This window comes from Hypomesus transpacificus, chromosome 19, assembly GCF_021917145.1.
Source record: "Hypomesus transpacificus isolate Combined female chromosome 19, fHypTra1, whole genome shotgun sequence".
In the NCBI taxonomy this organism is placed as follows: Eukaryota; Metazoa; Chordata; class Actinopteri; order Osmeriformes; family Osmeridae; genus Hypomesus; species Hypomesus transpacificus.
The window spans coordinates 8,366,977-8,387,265 of record NC_061078.1 but is presented as its reverse complement, the minus strand read 5'-3'; the positions used below and the strand labels follow the sequence as shown (position 1 = coordinate 8,387,265).

At 41.9% G+C, this 20,289-nt stretch overlaps 1 protein-coding gene across 1 annotated transcript in view; it reads left to right on the top strand.

The window, feature by feature from the left end:
- The first annotated feature begins 5,229 nt into the window (after positions 1-5,229).
- The window catches only part of glceb (glucuronic acid epimerase b), a 41,813-nt gene continuing 26,753 nt past the window's right edge, over positions 5,230-20,289 (top strand). The window contains exon 1 of the mRNA XM_047042696.1: positions 5,230-5,427. The gene's annotated coding sequence lies outside the window, so the exon portion shown is untranslated. The remainder of the gene's footprint in view (positions 5,428-20,289) is intronic.

The following is a 20,289-nucleotide window of genomic DNA, read 5'->3' as shown; positions in this document are numbered from 1 at the left end:
TCCTCTGAGAGTACCTACCCCTCTTGGCAGGCACTCAGGCACGCAGGGAGGGATTCCAGACCAAGGGAGAGCAAAGGATGACTGATCTGAAATGGAGGACTGATGTTTTGATGAGCTGTGTGCGGAGCAAAAACCCTAGCCCCTGGTATCTAGATCATTTGTAGACTAATGGTGAGGGCGCATTCTGTGTTAGGATGCAGCGAATGTGAACACCCACTCACTTCCTTGCCTCTCAAATGGATATTCTGGCATAACATCATCCAGGAGCAGGGCAGCAGAATGCTCAATCCACAGAGCAGCACACTGAGTTTCCAGATGTCAATGCAAGATTAGTGATGGATTGTGGCTTCAAATAAGCCGTGCTCAGTCCACTCAAATGATGTTCTGAAAGCACAGGAGCTCAAGATAGAGATGAGTATGCTCATAAGAAAAATAGGAGAGGTGTAGCCACTGCTTAAGAAATAGAAATGAATTTTCCACGCTCATCCACAGAACTGCGATCAACTGAACCTTCTTTAGTCCCGACCCCAAAATAAGCACTCAACAACCCCATAACCTCTCTGGAATGTCATGAAATGTTCAGTCGTGAAAGAAACAACACTGCACTGTGTTCAAGACCAAAGCAACTTAGCCTGTATTCCAACCTCTCGTCTGTTTTGCATATATGGAAAGTGAGAGCACACAATCAACTCTAAGTCAGTTTCAGAAATTACATGAAACTAAAATGAGTCTATTGTTGAGCATCTTTATGACTAGTTTTTGCTTCACCAGGCTTACCATTTTAGCTCTCCGTGTCATGTTAATGAGGACCTCCATGGTAAACACAACCTGTCAGAGAGAAGTGGGAGGTGCTGTAAATATTTATAAAGGCTATGCGCCGTTGCACTTGCTACTACAATGCTCAGCTTCCACTACATTAACAAACCCTGTGAGTGTAGCTCATTAATCTTTTATGACCTTGGAGAGTGAGATCAAAAACAACAGAGGGTAACAGTACGAGCATACTGCAACTCTAGAATCAATCAGCTGTCTAGCCCTACCATGCCCAATACCAACAGTCAATCTGCATCATCCAGCGGCTTCCGGGGAAATGGGAAGACTTGAAATAGCAGAGATTGCAAAAATACAAGATAGTGAAAGTAAATTTATGAAAATGTTGTATCTAGGCAGGCAGAAATAAGAGATTATTGATGGAAAAGATGATCCAGATACACTTGTATGCATTTGTCCGCTTTCTTATGTTATGGTCAGATGCATGAGATAGTTTTGGTCCTCCAAAAAGTAATGTAGAAATGTGCTTAGACTGGACATAAGATGTTTGTCTGGAACACATCTAGCTTGGGGGATGAATGAGAAGGATGGGTGAGGGAGTGGCCTTTCCTGAATGCAGTATGGTCAAAGTATGTCTCTCACCTGTAGTGTCTGATGGAGGCCATTTGAGAATTAAAATTAAATGTCAAGTTGAAGGACAAGGCATCAGTCATAAGGCATATTCAGGAGCACTTACAGTTGTTATACAACAATTTTGCAATCATACAGAGTGATTGCAAATCATAGTAACATGCAAAGTCACCTTGATGAGCTTGTGGGCACACTGAATGAGATTGAATAATGAACACTTTTGTATGAAGGAATCCTAGGACAAATAAAGCCCTTTTGAAAGATGCGTTCTTGAACTCAGGTGAGATTTTAATATAATATACTGTACAATAAAGTATTTCTAGTACAAATATACTGTATTTGTCTACAATGGCCAAAAGTATTTTTATATTTCAAGCATCATCTATAAAGCCCTTTAGGAAATGAAAGTACAGGGTTGGGCCAACTACATCCCAAAACACCGGTAGTTCTTTCATGAAATTAGCATTAATTCACTTCACCCTCTTATCGTATAAGAACACAAGATACCAATAGAAGACTAATGTGGGTCTAACAGCTCAATCTAGTCCAAAATAAATGTGCATTCCAAGGATAAAAGTGACATATTCTGTTTTTTACAATGTTTTTTGCAGAAACATAGGAATAGGATTATAACATCAAAAAGAAGCAAATCCTCATTGAAGGGAGAAAGGTCTCCGTTTTAAGATAAGTTTTCAGATTGATTTAGAGACCCCTGAGTTTGCACTGAATGTCTTCATCCAAACTGATCTCTTTCTTCTCTTTATCTCTCCCTTTTTCCATTCATTCAAGGTTTTTATATAAAAGGTTAATATCAGATGGCTCCAGTGCATTAAAGTGATGCGACTCTCCCTCTTTCTCCACAGTGAAAATGAGAAACCATCACAGAATACAAATAACCAGAGATCAAATGAACTTTGGGGGTTTGAGTGGGTTATCTCTCCCAGTCAGTCAGCATCAGGCCAAGCCTTGTAATAGAAACCCACAGAGTATAATGTATCCTCCCAGTCACTCATATGGCACACAAATAAACATGCACACACCATGATGACCACAGCATCAATCAAAATGACCAGATCCAAAGCTGTTTTCTCCAACTTGTACTTTCAATGTAGTTGACAATGCCAAAATATGTATTGTACAGCCCAGGATGACTAAATGACTAAATAGATTAGTTTACCACTTTTTATTTATCCCTCTGTAGAAAAGGCTACATTGTATTAAGTAGAATGACCTGACTGACCATTTGTGTTAAGTCCAGTTTGTTTTTGCAAAGGATGTATAACCTTGTTTTGATAATAAACCAAGAGAATCCCTGCATCCGGCCATTGCCATTGCATCCTACTGCACATGACTGTAGTTATTTCGTAATATGCTGTTGGCAGTGTAGTTTATAGAATGCCAGATAAGTAATAAAACTCTGACTGGTACTTGAAGCTCAGGTCACACTGCTCTTCAAAGCCCATACTATCTGCCATGATTTTGAGCTTAGCATGAGTAGGAGATGGGAGCGTCGAGCTGCTCAGGTGTGGGAGTGTTTCATCAGCCTCTGAACACAAGAGACAGAGCGAGAAAACACTAAGCTTATTAATTTTCATAAGATGCTCCATGTTCCTGGAAGAGGGGAGCAAGGCCAAGGACGCCGTCTGCCAGGAAATGTGATTAGTTGCTGAAATGCCCTCTGTAGTTTTAACAACCTTTCCCCTGTGTCCTCTCCAAAAACCCAATAGCCTGCTTGATTCTCTTCCTGTATTCCCTTTCCCATGCTCAAACAGCGTGAAGGTACAGGGTACATAATAATTTGTACCTGTTGTCTTTGTTTTTACCTGTTCCCATTCCTCTCACAATAAGCTGTCAGTGAACATTTCCAATATCTTAACACTTAATAACATTCATCAATATTTATGTAGACATTTGTCATCAACAAACAAAACTGTATAAAATGTCACAAACACAGTACCACAACACAAACTCTTGTTAATTTGATCCTTTGAAAAATAATCAGGTTGCAGCATTCTGCATGTGTTGTCACAGAATACTGATAAACTGATCCACCTGTATCCTCTCCACAATCAGAGAAAAGTACTGTACACAATGTGGCCCAAATTATGTGGACACCTAACCATCATGCCTATATGTGTTTGTTAAACATCCAATTCCAACCATGGGCATTAATGTGTCTGAATCACCCAATAAACAGCCAACTCAATAATTAGTGGGGATGTCCACATGCCACTGGCCATCAAGTTTAGATAAAGGAAATTACATTGATCACAACTAAAAGTCATGCCATACACTGGGGTTGAGGTCATCAATCTGCAAGCAAGTATGGGTGCTGAGTAAAAATCTTCATTGCAGGTCAAGAATCCTTTCAACAGGAGGGATGAAAAGATTGATGCTTAATACTCACAAACCAAGTGAATAATGCATGTAGGTGATCGAAGAAGCAAGACCAAAAGCCTAGCAGGGCAACACGGTGTATTGTGATCTGAGGGACATTAGAAAAAGTCAAAACCTCCACCACTTCTCAGACACGTTATTTAGAACACACACATAAAATAAGCTTTACATTTATAAGTGGCTGCTATCAGAAAATTAGAGGCACACTGTCACGACGTGAGGTGGGGTTGGACCCAAATGCAGGGGAGTACCGAGGCATAGCGAGGAACACAGGTTTAATTCTCAAAACGGGAAACAGACAGGGTACACGCAGGGACAAAGGGTAATGCTAAGACAAAGATTGGACACAAAGCAGGAACCTAAATACACAGAAACAAACAAGACACAGGTGAACACAATGAAACTAACGACAACTGAACGAGACAGGTGACGACAATGACAGGGAAACACTAGGGCAGGGCAAAACCAAAAATAGGGGGGCACGGCTGTGGCCGTGACACACACATGCTTGTTTAGTTTGCTAGTGACAGTATCTGCCATTACAGCAATACTTTCACAGAAAACAACTGTGATTAAGGGCATTGTTAATCATGGCATCGATTGTTGCTCCACTTTTATATATTCCTTTGTGTATGCCATTAAAACAAAACATTTGCCCGATATCTGACAGAATACCTTGAAAGTAGACTGTGTAACTTAGATTAGATTTTTTGTTGTTCAAATCCTAATAAAAAAATCCATTATCTTAATCATAGCTTGAGGCCAAAAAAACAGAAATGGGCCTATACATACACACTGAAATGATCAAGTGTCTCTGATTATCAGCAAACAATTATGCCATTGTTTAGTGCTAGGATTCCTGCATTTTTACCTTGAATGAACATATTTGTAAGTGTACCATGTGGCATTTAAAATGTCTTTAAGTACTAAAGGTAGGCTACATCTCAATACTGTGTAGGCTAATGCTTGTGAATTGGGAGTCCAAGCCTTTCAATTATTCACAAATAGAACCCACATGGACTTTTTGTAAATGTTAAATGTAAAATAACTGGATTATAAAAAGCTTAGTAGAAGTTGGAAGAGGTTACATTTCACTGAAATAACTGGAGCAATAAATAAGTCAAACAAAATGTGTTTTTTGTGTTATTCTAAATCATATTATTTAATTCCCAAAGTGATGTTTTCTCCATGTTTTATACGTGTATTATGCAGGTTTAAATGGACAGTTATACCAACCAATTATGTGCACGACAATGGTGAGCTTGCAAAGACAAAAACGGACTTTAATGCACAATCGTGGCACCTTGCGTCAATCTACTAAATAGCAGACAAAAGCTTAGATTTCATTGGACCTTGCCGTTTCCATTGACGTATTTCATTGGTTCATAAAAAACTCCACCTTCTCGTGCTGTCTCGCGGTGTCTGTGTCTTAGCAGGAGTGAGAACCTGACGCTTGATCCACTGCGCTCACAAATGTTCCTGTGCTGTATCAAGAGAGGTAGGGAAGTCTTGAGAAGAGAAGCACTGAGGGAGCAGCTAGCTTCCTAGTCTCCCTTGTTTTTTTTTAAGCAAGTCACTTCTGGATATTTAGTACGGTATCTGAAGAAGAAATATTGAGCTCTGGCGTCGGTAAGTCACACGTCTTTCTGTCTTCTCTTTTTTGTTGCCCTCATCGCCCATGAAGGGCTAGCTAATATAACGCTATATATATATGTATACAATCCAATACTAAATGAACTAACACAGCTAACGTAAGTTTGTCTTAGATTTACGAGCCTGGTGGTTAGCTAGATGCGTGATGTGGATATTATTATAATATACCAAGCTATGGTAAGAAAAGATACCTTTTGATTCAGACGTGATTTGCAACTTCAAAGCTGTGACTGTGAGCAGCTAGCATGTATGCTAGCTGAGTGTCTAGCTAGCTAACACAATGTTGTATTTGCTGGATGCAGCGATTCAGAGTGCCTGGCTGTTGGCAAAGTATTGACCTTACTGTTCATAATTTCAGTTGCGTACAAAATCCATACAAAGCGTTTACTACCCTTTCGTACATGTATGTCTCAATTGCCATCCTGTGTGATTCACAAGTGTAACGCCGGGGCTCTTGAACACTCCGTCTGGTCAACCAAGTAGTCTGATCTGAACTTCTGTGGTCTGTAGTTAGCCTGCAAGGTTATAACTATCAAGCTTAGTCTGTCTAGCAAGGTTTTCTTTGATCTACTAATATCAACGAGAAGCTGTAGTCCTGATGTTTTGGACCAGGTTGAAGCTAACTTTGAGTTTTTTTCTGGTCTTAACAACCTATCTCAGCTGAAGCATATCCCTCCACGTTAATTAAAGCTGTCTTCAACTGTCTAGTGAACTTTGCGTCTCAATGTATTACACGTTTTTGTTGGCCTGGTTTGACTAGTCTATGCCTGAAACTACACTATGTTCTGGTATTGTTGCTGCCTAATTCTATCTTTAATTAAACTTGACATGTTTCAAAGCCATTTACCAACGCCTCCAACTTAAATCATTGTTGTGACAAGTTCAGAGAACTTTTAGATTTAATGTAGAGACACATCAGTCATTCAAACTATTCTATAAGACCATACAACAATGCCTGTCGTAAACTTGTGAATATAACCAAATAGTTAAATATAATATATACATATTAGGTTTTGGGTTGGGGTGTGCACTGTCTCCTTTGCAGCAGTTATCCTCCTTTGCAAACCTTTGAAATGTCAATGTCGGTCAGTGCATGTCTGCAAGGTGGTTATTTGACTCAAAAGTGCTCCCGACAGCTTTCTGCTACACAGATTGAATTTGGTTTGCTGGACATCTGCTACCCAGCTCCAGATTTCTTATGGAGATTTCCACACAGGCCATGGTTATAGTAAGGTCTGATGCCGCTTGCCTCATCAAGAGTCAGCTTGTTACATATTTTACTATGGTGTCAATTTGCCAATTCCTTTTGTGGTTTTTCTTCTTCCATATAATTTCTACAGCCAAGCATCTTATCAAATATTGAAGTCAAAGACTTTTCTCCTGAACTTTGCTTTACCTGTCAAGGCGTTCATTGTGTCATTAGTTGCCTGTATTGCATTATAATTCATACCTCGTTCCCAGTCTTGGTGCACTCTCTGATTTGACGAATGCAGCCTCAAAGTAAGTTGATTCGACTGTAATCTTTTGTTCTGCTGAGAGTGGGCTGATATTTACGATGCCTTCTTCCTATGTGGCTCTGATTGTGCTTTGTGAAGCACAATCAGTGTGATGTAACTTGTGTGATGCTGACCTGTATTAATGGCACTATGGCTTGAAGGCAGAGCTTATTGCAGATAGAGGATACAGCTGTTTTCCAGACTGAGTAGAGTTATCCTCCTCAGCTCCAGTCAGCTAGAATATAGCCTTGCCTTTTTTTTATGGCTTTCAGTAGCACCTTTGCAAAGTTAATTTGCCATTTACGAACATTGTTTCAACATGTCTTTAATGAAGGCCTATGGTACAATGGTTAAGTCATTGAAAAAACTGAAATGTTTAGCTTAGATGGGGCATATGTGAATTGACTTGTGAATTCCAAACCAATCAGTAGTTTTGTTATGTTGGACCAATGTGTGGGATTTTTGACAATGATGTATAGTATCCCTTTCTTATTTTTAAATAGCAAATTATTAAAAAGGCAATGCTCTTTCTGTATGTAAAAGTCTTGTAGTTGGGGCAGTTTGGATATAACCCAAAAGGCAATTTTATGTCAGACATTCTAATACCTTCACGTAACAAAAAACAATGCTTTGCTTGCTCTTGAGTTTTGAAATATGCCTATGCCAGGTGTAAAAGTAAGAACCCCACTTTCATACTGAAAATATGTTTTCTGTCATTGTTAACCCTCCCTTGAAGACTATCTTTAAATCCTAGTGATTGGATGTACGACAGTTGTTGGCTTGAATCATCTCTAGCGGTTTGTTGGAAGGTCTTGATTGGTCGGTTTAGGTGGCAGCATGGATTAGCCCATCAGAGGTAGAATGTTAAGCACCAGGCAGATGGCCACTCTACTGCATCTCATTCCCTGCAGGAGTTGACCAGGAAATCCCTAGATTAGATTTATGTACTCTCAGGATTTGCCAATTTAGTGGAGGTCTTTAACCTGTCACCATTTGCTTGTTTGCACATTTTGTACTCAAACATTGCAATGGGGTTTCTGTACATTTTACAGGATGTAGATATTTTATTATGATATTATTATAATTTACATTTACATTTATTCATTTAGCAGACGCTTTTATCCAAAGTGACTTCCAAGATAGAGCTTTACAAAAGTGCATAGGTCACTGATCATACAACGAGATGGCCTCATAAACATTGCGGGTAGCCAAAATATGAAGCATACATTATGAAAAACCAAATAAATGCCAATGGGAAGAACCCATAAGAGCATGCAGTTAAACAAGTTACAATTAAACAACATGAACCTCAAAAGTGCAAGAGTGTACCTGTAGAAAAGCAAGCTGTAATAATATAATAATAATGTTACATATCACTTGTAATTAGTTAGTAACCTGTGTTAGGCTATGTGTAGATGTGAAATTTCTCTTGTTTAAAAATGTCATAGGATATAGTTTGATATTTTTTTTCTCTTGGTGCCCTTTTTTATTGAAAGGCAAGTATTCCCTTATCTTTTGGAATGGGTCGCCATAGCCAAATGGATGTTAATAATTTAGATCTACGGAATTAGCCTACCCTGGGGTAATTGCCATGTTAAACTTGAGGATGAAGCAGTATCTTGGCTCATGAAATGTTGTCTGTGCTGTACCACAGGGTCAGAAAAAGCAGTATTTTCAGTGTTGAAATGCTTTTTGAATCGTTTTTGTATGGAAATGTCAGATGGCTGAGCGGTTAGGGAATCGGGCTATTAATCAGAAGGTTGCCAGTTTGATTCCTGGTTGTGCAAAATGAAGTTGTGTCCTTGGGCAAAGCAGTTCTACCTACTTGCCTCGGGGGAATGTCCCTGTACTTACTGTAAGTCGCTCTGGATAAAAGCGTCTGCTAAATGTAAAAAAAATAAATAAATAAATAAAGAAGTAAAGTAAGATGTAACCTCAGTGATCTCCTCATTAGAAAAGCTCTCTGGCTGAACTCTACAAAAGATACATTAGCATCAGCATCCCCGGGAACTAATGACAACAAGACCAACTGTTTGTCTTCATGTAATGGTGAAGTAATCTGCATATCCTTTTTAGGAGGCAGAACTTTACTTTATACTCTCCAGTATTAACTTTAGTTAGACTAAATCATTAGGGGCAGTATCAATGCCTAGCAAGTGCTTTAAATAAGATGTGTATGAAATTTCCAAGGACTAATACACTGGAAGGGGCTGGGGGAATGTTCCCTTGAAAGTTTCCATCCAGAGCAGCAAAGAGGCGTTGGAGAGTGAACTGGCCTCTCTTAGTGGCTGCTAGGTATTTTTTAATTTAGTTTTTACTGCAGTTGTTTTAATGAGCAATTTTTTTGAAGTCATGTTACACCTAAGATATTATATTAAAAGTATTAACTTTAGTGCTGCACAGCTTAGTTTTTTCAAATAACTTGGTGCCTCCGGACCATTGTACGACACCGTTCTGTGCCTGTGTTTTGGTCTTCGGCGGCCTTGTTGGTGCGGTCAGCCTAAATGCATCTGCTTGTCTGCTCCAGCGCTTTAGCGGCTTGAGTCGGCTCATCACATGTATTTCTGTCCTACATTGTCTGTGATGCAGAGTGGAGTGCTAAGCCAGAGCCTCCTATGGAGCCTAGTAATAATAGGCTCATGTTGGAAAGGTGACCCCATTTTGGCACCTAGGCTGGACACTTCCTAAAGCCCTGCACCCATCCAGGGGTTAAGTTGCTCTGGTCATTTGGAATGCTGTGATGGCTTGGATGACTGTTCAGCTGGCACTAATGTACTTTTTAATTTTGGTTTCGCTGTAGTTGGCCACCAGCCGCGCAGATTGTAGTGATGCTAAGGCAAACAAGGAATCTTCTGTTGCTTTCAAAAAAAACACAAAGAAACCATAAAACGCCAGAGACAGAAGATTGATGTAACCGCAAAGCTCTTGTATTTAATATGTTACTGATATAGGCGAGTTTAAATGGGGAAGAGATATTGGGTTGGCTAAGATTTTCTTTCTTTTTTTTGCCAGTCCTGGGCTGTTAGCATGTCAGGTCACAATTTTGGGTGAAAATGAAATTTTCAGTGTGGTCATCTAATAATGAAATATCCAGTAGATCCACTGGGTTTGCCTGGTGCTGTTTCTTCTGGCTGAACCAGATTGTCACTCAGATAGACAGCAGTGCCCGAAGCCAATAGTTGTAGGTTTTGGTTCTTAAGGCCTGAGTTTGAGGAGACATGATGAGCGGTTTGCAACAACCTAACACCTAGTGGAAACCCTGGAGGAGACACTGGCAGGGGTTGTACACCTTTTGTGTTGTGAATGCACTTAGAATGCAGATTCATTTGCAAGATTCTTTGATTGGTGTTTCCACAAATGCATCTAACTTGTAGTTTTACAAGGCTACATACATTGCTTTATGGGTAGTTAAATTTACTAACTCATTTTCATAAATCCCTTGCAGTAATAAGAGAAGTTAATAACTGTCAAATAAGCCTCTCAACTAAAAAGTTTTCAACATTTTTATTTTTTATTTTTGTTTATTTTTTTAAACTTGCCTAAAAGACTGCTGACAAGTAGTCCTCAACACTGCTAGCTATGAGACGAGAGTATGTGCTATACTACCGAAAAGGCATTGATTGCCAGGTGTCTTTTTCCTTATTACAATTACAGTAAGAACAGCTTGTTATGGAGAGCGTTAAACACTGTTCTGTCTTTGGGGTGTTCTGGAGTCTCAGTGGGACTGTAATTTGCTGGAGCCCCCCTTGGGCCATAGCTGACCATGGCCCAGTTCACAGACACAAGCCAGACAGCAGTAATGCTCTCAGACCAGGGGCATCCTAATCCCCAGACACCCCCACCCCCTCTCCCAAAAAATACCAAGCCCCATCAGCCCCTACAACAAAAGGATCCCTTGCACCAAGACAAACAGATATGGAATTGTACTCTCTTTCCCATATTCACTGTGCACCAGATCCACATGGAATAGACTTGGGCTTTTACAAGTATGTGTCTGCCCTACCTTTAGGGCCAGACTCCAAGCACAAAGCCAGGCATTTTTTGTAACAGCCAGAATGTCCAGACAGGCTTTCTCACAAGGACTGCTGAACCCTTGGGATTCAGCTGCTCTGGTTGGCTGGACTGCTGGTACTCTGTGGCTTGATGCTCTCCCTGCTGTCCTGTGCTCTGCCTTGCCAGCTCTTGGCACCAAAGGTGGCAAAGCCCCCCCCCCCCCTTCCCCCAACACACACACACACACCAAGACTGATACATTCTGGAGCCTGCCTATGGAGCTTCAGTAATGCAGTCAGAGCCAAAATGGTTCTTTCTGTCCTCTTAACTACGCTTAGCCCAGGTCCTCAAGTGGAGGCTTTTCAACATGCTGATTTAAGCGGAGAGGCGCCACTATGTCCAAGTTTCTTGTAAAACTGGGATTGATTTGGCCTTTGTGTCATACAGTGTCCAAGTGTTTTTTCTCTTCATTTTTGCTTTGTTCTGACATCCAATTCTATTGAGTTGTTCAAACAAATCCTAATGGGATGGGATTGGGTGGAGCTGGCACTGGTTTGTCCTTTTCACCCTTGATATTGTTGCAGTTTGCAACTGCCAATGGGTGGAGTTTTCTTGTTCTCTGTTCTGGTCTTCAGATAGAAGTTGACGCTTGATGACTTGCAGAGAAGAGAGAGGGGAACCTCGCCAAAAGCAACCATGGCAACAAGTGTCCATCTTCAGTTTTTTTATGCAGCCTATTTAGTCAGATGTTCAGTCTAGTAATTTAACACGCGACAACTTGAATGTCTCCTCTTCTTTTCCCAGTCCTTTGTAGGCCAGAGTTTTCTGTCCTCTGTATAGAAACGGGGAGCTGTGCTTCCATAGAATGCACATTCTTGTTCTCATATATCCTGCTTTTGTACGGGCTTGAGTGTGCCACGTCCAATTTTCTTCAATACTGTGACAGTGCTGGCATTCTATATCAGCAGTATAAAAACAAGAGATATCTTTTGACTTAAAGTAGTATGCAATAGTATTTTGAATGCTTAGAATGATGCCAAGCTGACTGAGCAGTAGGCTACTTTGACTCACTTTCTGTGCCAACATCAGATGCAAAGTATCCTTGTGTACATAAAATGTATTCATGTTTGCCCCACACCAAATCGAACCATGGCAAGTCTCACTTTCAAATAGAATATGCTGCTTTTCCATCAACACAAGGTATTGCTGCATATCAAGGACACTTTCTTGCTTAGTTTTAGTGACATGTAACGGCCCTTGGAATCTTACAAGCTGCAAACAGCAGGTTGTTAGTGTCGATACCTGGACCCAGTCAGACATCCAGAAGCAATGTGGCCCATCTGATTCTTGTGTATGTATCATATGAATGTCACCATCCTCCACAGTTCACACCAACAGAGAGGCTTGTGGTCTTTAACCGCCCACTGTTGAGCAGCCAAGGCTTACGTCCTGGACTGCCATTAGGATCTGGAGATTGAAGGCAGATACTTAACAATTGCATTTTTTTGGCTAAACCTTAATTGAAATGGTTCACTTGTGCCCACTATTTAAATGTAGTAGCAGCATTTAGACTATTGGTGCTTAATGCTTAATCTCAATTATTGGCCATATGTTTATTGAATTTACTTCATTAATAAGATGGTGTTGCCGTTATTCTGTTTGTAAACACCTTGATGTTTCTTCTAAGTGAATAAGCATTGTGGCATAAAGAACTTGAGTAATAGAAAGGAAGATGGTAGTTAGGCCTAGGGTTTAAAACAGCTTCAGAAGTATGATAAATGATGCATCTTTTATACAGTGGATGACTGTGGGGCTCTCCACACGTGAACGCAGTGTAATGAAATGTCCCTGGGCTGCCATTTGCTGCTTCGCCTCGAGCCGCCCACTTACCCGTTCGTGCTGAAATTGCGTCTTGCTAAATCCTTCTAACGGCTGTCTTTCTCAGACCAGTGCATGGAGATGCCTCCCTCCCATATTTGGAAACGAGGTGTCTATGGCTGTCATCTCGCACAGCAAAAAAGCCATTCCTTATCACCCCCTCTTGCCAGAATGCCTCTCCAACGACATTCACACTTCATTAGGCTTGTAAATGAAGTTTCCCCCGCCATTTGAGGAAGAAGGGCTCCGTTGTCCCTGGAGACCTTGAAAAGTCTGTGGTTTGGGGAGTATTAATCTGGAAGGTGTCCCAACAGGCTGCACTTATTGCCGCTTCTCCATCATCAGCCCTCGCTTCAACACTTCTTTGCAGCCTCTCAATAGCACATTGCCCCGACAGCCTTTGTGCTTCTCAGGGCTCCCCAGACTGATGAAGCACTGAGGGGTCAAGAGAGTCCCAGTTTGTTATTGACTGAACACAGAGCACAGGGAGCTGGAAACAGACCAGGCCTCTGGCTCCTTTCTGCTTGTCTTTTGTAGTGTCGTGCAGGGTAGTGTAGACTGCACCGTCTGAGACGTTCAACCTTATGATCTGTGAAGACTGAAATTGACTGTATTGAGCATTTGAAAATATATTGCCTGCTCGAAACTCACATGCGCACACACACACACCCTACACGTGACGGTGAGGTGTTTTAACACATGTACACGCCACACAGTCTCACAGATACACATTCGTACACACATACAAAAACAAATGTTACATAATTCAGAATGTTCTGATCTCTTCAGTTTCACAGTCTTCCACTTTGTTGACCCCGTGCAGACCCTGTTACCATCATGTCGTCATCATCAGACTTCATCGACATGTGCTGGAGAGCAACGGAAAGGATGAGAACTTGTTCCTCCCTAAATGGGTCCTACAATCCAAAGAAACCCCATGGGAAATGTTTCTTTAAATTAAAAATACTTACTTTCTATTTTAAACATAAATGGAATGTAAAAGTGATGATGAATGCAGCAATATATAATATCTATATATTTTAGAGCCAAGTGGTACACTGGCAGGAAACTGCCCCTTCTTCCTTCCTTCCTTACACTACCGCAAGCCTCGCCCCTCAAACACTATTCCCTGACATACAATGGCATTAGCTGTGTTCCTTTACTTTGATGTGAAGAAACACATTGGCAAGCTGGTGCTTTGGAAACGGCCTTGAAAACATGAATTGCTCCACACCGCTGCTGCTGCTACAGGACTACAAGATTAACGTGCTTTCAAACATGGCTGGACAGCAATGAAGGGCAATAAAGGTCTTTTGAATACAGGTTTCCCTGGAATCGAGACACCTTTTGATGCTTAAAGCTTTGTATGCGTTATTGTAAGTCCTTATTTAGGTTCTTATGGTAAGTGGGCTTCAAAGGTGAAGCAGAGTCGTCGGTGAAATCACAATCAACCCCTCGTCATCTACCTGCCGAGCTCTTTCAGACTCTCCTCAGGAGTGACAGGATGTTCACTGCACCACTCCTAAGCCTTAGTGAGATGTTCTGCCATGAGGGATGCAGCCTCTGAGCTCCCACGCCTCCACCTCCTCTCACATGGACACAGCCTCTCAGAGGCCCTCTAAGAGGATTGCTCATGGTGGTGGTCAGTGCCAGGTAGAGGAGGTCAGGCCTGGGTGAGCTTGAAAAGAGCCTTAGAAAGGCCAGCATGCTGGCAGAGTTCTGAGAGTGCTTCTGCAGGCTAGGAGGAGGCTTCAGAAGTCAAAGAGGAAAGAGGGAGAATGAAAGCTGTTTTGTGATGATTTATTGACTCCCAGCTTCCTCCTTTTTGATCATTCCATTTCCTCCCATGAATATGTATATGGCTCAGTTTTCAGTACTTCATATCTGGATATTAATTGCTTGTAATCCTTCGTTTTGGAAGCATGCTGCTGGAATTTATCGAGCTTTAGAAGCGATATGCTAGAAATCCTGGCACATGCATTTTCTGGACAGTTTTCAATTGTGGAAATTGGTATTTTTGTGCTTATATGCTGTCTTATATCAACAGTTCATCCTGTTTTGAATAATGACTGTTGGTGCCACTCTTGATAAAACTGTGGCATAGCCTACTCATTTAAAAACGATTATGTGCTAAGAGCCATTCTTTTTACCTCTCTCCTCTTTATGGATGTTGCTTATTTCTGAATATGCTATAATCCTCGGGATTGCTGACAACACAGGAACAAGGAGTAAACATGCATTTTCTGTTGAACTCCACGTGTAAAGCTGCAGCTCCGTAACTCAGTGGTCTCTGCTCTGTGTACTCTGGGCTCCTTCCCTCCTTCCTATATTCTCCTCTAGTTCTTCTCCCCTCCAATTCCACACAGTTTTGTTAACGCTGCACTGCTCCTTGCTCACACTGGTGCAGAAGACTCTGCAAACAGCACTGTTCAAAGAAAGTCTGGACAGGGATGACAAATGTTGGGGCCGTGCCGTCTCTCTGGATGACTTGAATGTCTTGGTATCCCTCTCTTTCTGTTACTCCCACTCCCTCTCCATCTGGACTACGAGGGTGGAAATGCGATGGCACTGCCAAATTGCAAGAATCTGTAGGTGTTCATTGGCATAAAAAATGTCACTTAGCAGAACTCACACAGCGCTTGGTCATTTCTCAGACAATAGGGTTACTTTAATGGAAGGGCAAGGGGTAATTTGTTGGTTTCACATCATTGCCTGCCTCTGCGAGGAGTTGTTAGAGCTGAAAATGATAATTTTATGTCTTGGATTGTGGAATTTGAGAAATATCAACTATTCAGTCGCTTGCTTAGGAATTCTGTGTAAGACTGAAGTATTCGCTTTTTATGCCATTATTCTCTCAAGAGTGTCATGAGAGGTTCCAGGATGACCATGTAAACCAGGCTATAACTGAAGATTTGCCTTTTTGAACCTGTTTCTTTGCATACAACCTTTCTTCTTAGTCAACACAATTTCAGCAATTTTTCTGGTCAGTTGTCATTGTGAGTGTTGACATATGGAATTCCTAAGTGTAGCCTAGTAAATTACGCTTTTCACTCACAAGGATCTCATGACACCTGAAGTCTGCTCAGTTATTTTTGTAGGCAAAATTGTCACCATAGTGAGGATAACTTCCCCCAAAGGGGGAATGCTATTTTTGGAGAGTATTACAAGAAAGAGATTGTTGCTAAATTCCATTTGTCTGAAGTGCCATAACTAATTATCCCAAAGCAAGTGTTGCGCTGATTGAATCAACATGTTTGCTTAGTCTTTCAGTAGGAAGGAAACCACTGTGTGCATTCATGTTTCAAATTCCATTTAAAGGGAAGTGGTCTTGCTCCTCCATCTCTGCTGCATACAGCACCAGTGATCTAATCATTTCATTAGGCTGCTGACCTTCGAGTTTCCCCAGAGAGAGAGTGGGAGAGGGCCTTTTCTCCCACACACAGATCATTGAAGAGGCATAACACTTTCTCAGCTCCCCCCCCCCCCCCCCCCCCCCCCCGTCTTTTAAGGCAAAATGTCTTCATCCACTGATTAATTCTTCCCTTCCTAGAGCTGCCCCTGTCCTCCTCGGTCAGAACCCCTCCCTCCTCACCATCTCTTTTTCTTCTCCTGTCTGGATCACTGTTTACGCTAATATCCTACTGCTATTGTCATGGCGGTTTTGATGCTATAAGCCAGATAGTGGCAGGTCTAACTCAACATTCTTGTGTTATTTCTTTACTTTGTGGAAATGAATAGGAGGAAGGTGATGGGTGGTTGCTTGGTTCAACACTGATGTTTCATGAGGGACATCATAGTACTGGTGAATTAAACACGTCTTAAATGGCATTTGTGACAAACCTGCATAATATGGTCCGTTTGTGTGGTATTCAACATGCTGTGGCATGATGGAGCTTTATAGATGGTGTCGACAGTACACTGCTGTCATTGAATGAAAAATTCCATTCTGTGCACATTCTAGAGATCGCTGTCAGACAGTCGGCTCCGCCCTCAGATCGAGAATGATGAATGTTCTGAAAACCTTCACTATGCGTTGCGCCTTCGTGCTGCCTCACAGTTCTTTTATAAGAAGTACGGAATGGGGGGGGGGGGGGGGGGGGGGGGGGGGGGGGGGGGGGGTCATTGTTGTACCGTTATGAAGCCATCAGAGGAGGTAGTCAGAGCTACAAGTGTAAAAGTGAGATCCAGCAGGGTAACACACTAAACTCCAACGCTGTGCTCATGCTATCATCACACATGGAGCTGCATTATGCTGCCTTTGTTTGGTTCAGTGTAAACAAACAAAGCTGTCATAAAGAGGGGTATTTGTTAACGGCAGTTGAACGGGATATCTGTATATAAAGGGTGACTCGTGCTTACTATGTAGTTTTCTCTAGTAGTCCCTTTGTTTCTTACCCTGTCTGACTCTCTCCCTCTTTTGCTCTCTTTTACTCTCTTTCGACTTGTCGATCTCTGTTGCACTTTCCCTCCCTTAGTCTTGCTTTCTATCCCATTGACAGTCCCTTTTAGCCCTGAATTGCAATAAGCCTTGAAAATTGAAATTGACAAAGCCTAGTTTTTGACCGCAGAATATTCTCTTATTCTTTCAGATAAGATAATAATTCCCCTTATTTTCAGTAGCCTTTTTTCTCAGTGTGCTCTGTCATTTCAGCAAGCCCCTTTCTTCAGATTGAGTGATATTGTCAAAGATTTATAAAGCTTCTTTCCACTTAAACTGTCTCATACAAAATGCTGTTTTGATTTTCCATCCTCTCTGGCTGATTATATTCCGAAATTGTCGGTGGCCTTCTTGTATAAACAAGGTACTGAGGATGTGAGGCTTGTCTTTATGTGGAAGAGACCGCTGGGGACTGCCCTCTCCTTTTCAGCCATGACACAGAGGTCTGGAGGAAGCCCCCCACACTCACCACCACCTCCCCCTGCCTTTGTCTTCTTGTCTGAGCACATTTGGGATGGTTGCAGCACCGTGGCAATGTGCACTTTTGCAAATAGTGAGCAATACTGCCTTTCTTTGGACATTGAAAGGTAGATGTGTGTATCTTACTACTGTTGTGGTGGTGCGTAAAGGTAATTCTTATTATAGCCACGCTATAGGCCCACACTATAGTATTATTTGAGCTTTCTGGCTTTCGTTTACAAGATGAAGCTCAGTCATCTTCTGAGAGCCGACACTGACAGGCTCTGGGGCTATTTATGCAGCTTCCAAAACTCATCTAAAACTTGAATTTGCTCTCATCTCAGCGTGCCTCGGCTAGCTCCCCTCTGCCTCCCCTGCCTCTCCCTCCCCTGCCTCTGCCTCTCCCCCTTCTGCCTCTCCCCCTTCTGCCTCTCCCCCTCTGCCTCCCCTCGTGTCTCTTTGCAGACTGAGTCCAGCCGAAGGCTCACAGGGAAACTTTGGTCTGGGCTCCCCTGCCTTGTCGTTCAGCACCTCCCAGCCTCTTGAAGGCTCCTCTGATCCTGTTGTTATTGCCTTACCATGCCATTAGGGTTGAAAATATAATTAGATCTGTGTTCAAATTGGCAGGATGGTTTGTGGTTGTTCAGTGCATTTGTGGGAACAGTCCCAATGCAGCTATGTTTATAGGGAGCACAGAAACAGATGGAGAGGAACCCTGAAATGTATGCAAAACCAATGGAACTTACTGACTATATTCCTGAGAGCTTGTGACAGCCACAACACGTCTCCCAGCATGTGACGCAGTCCCACTGAAGCCCCCTTTGTTCACTAAATCCACTGTGAAGATTACCCTCATGTTTGAGAGTTGGAGATGGTGGAGAAATCGGGGAATGCAGGGGGATGTGAATCGCTCCAACTGGCTGTTTTGAGTCTACAGTGTTTTGGTGGGCATCTGTTTTTCTTTCAGGGTCATGTAAAAAAAGGTTATCTGGGGTTTACCTCTATGTGATCTTAGAAACCGTTAAAAGAAGTTCCAACTCTTAAGTGTTGATAAAGTGCTTTCTTGCACACTTATGTCTGTCTGCATATTTCAGACCAACTAGACGATTGCTTCCCATGGCTATATTTGTCAGTCTACATAGAGATGTTACTCAGACCCTCACATTTTTGTGAGGAGTGCCTTTTGACAGACCGCTATAAATCAGGAATGAGCAGGATTCCATTTCCTTTTCAAGTGTGCATGTATTATTTATCTTTCAATATTTTATGCAGAATGGAAATTAGCTTGGAAAGAGCCACTTTCTTTTCCATCTTTATTGATGTGCCAGGTTCAATTGTATAGTGGCAGAGCAGCTACATGCAGTCAGCTTAGTATTGTAGCTCTCTCCTCTAAAATTCAGCTTTGTTGTCATCGTCTTTGATGTTTTTCACTTGAACTAGCTTGTGATTTTCTTCCTGTACAGTTCATTAGCGTTGGCCTAGCATACAGATATGTCAGAAAAGTAGTCTTATTTGTTTTCCAGAGAGAGACAGGCTGATCTAAATGTATTTGCATGGTAGTCACGCATCTAAACATAAAGTAGAATATGGAATACTTCAACTGGATTCTCCCTTTTAAATGAGGAGGCTGTGATGTTGCGGTTCTTTCTAGAAGCTTCAGATGGCATTCCCTCGTGCTCGCCTCCTCCTGAGAATGACAGCCCGAGCAGTAGCTGTGAAACGTGTCATGAAACGACAGCATTCAGGCAGGACTACTGAACCTGCAAAATATGACTGACTGCTGTCAGCCAAACTCAGTCTATGACTGTTGTTTCTCTCCGTCTCATGTCTTTTACAGCAGCTTGCGATCTTTGCTCACCTGGCACCCAAGAGTCTACACTCTGAATCCAACCATAAATGTTGCATAGCCTTCCGAAAGTATCATTGGAAAATGTGTGCATGTGAGTTTGAGAGAGTCACAGTATGTGCATATTATTCATATGAAGGAGAGAGAGATTTTAAAGAAAGCGCTTAGTCCATGGCAGTAAGTAGACATCTCCCTAGCAACTTGGCCCCTCCCCTACTCACTGACTTGGGTTTCTTGGACACTGCTGTCATCAGATGGTCAGTGAAGCCATTTACCATATTAATGTCAGCAACTTGATTGTTCAATGATCGGCCAGCCATGGACTTTCAGAGAATGGATGGGACCTTGAATGCCAAGCAGACCCCTGTTATATTTCCTCTCTCCCTTCATCACTCCCTGGGTGCAAAGTTTGACAAATGACTCCTTGTGTCATAGAGTTATGCTTGTCTGATTGTCAGACAGTACGGCATAAGCACCTGTACCATGAAGGTGAAGGACATTGTTCATACTGTTCAAACGTCCCTCTAGCCAGTAGTTTTGTCTCATCTCTACTTTAGCATTGAGATTTAGACGGGAAATAGCATACTGCCAAGAAAAATACCAATGCTCTCTGCACCAAAACAGCCTGTGTGAAGCTTGTTGGTGCTTGTCTTACAAGAATTTGTAGCAGTAGTATGGCACAGGAGGTGTTTGACACTAACCTTCAATGCCAGATTGCAGAGATAATA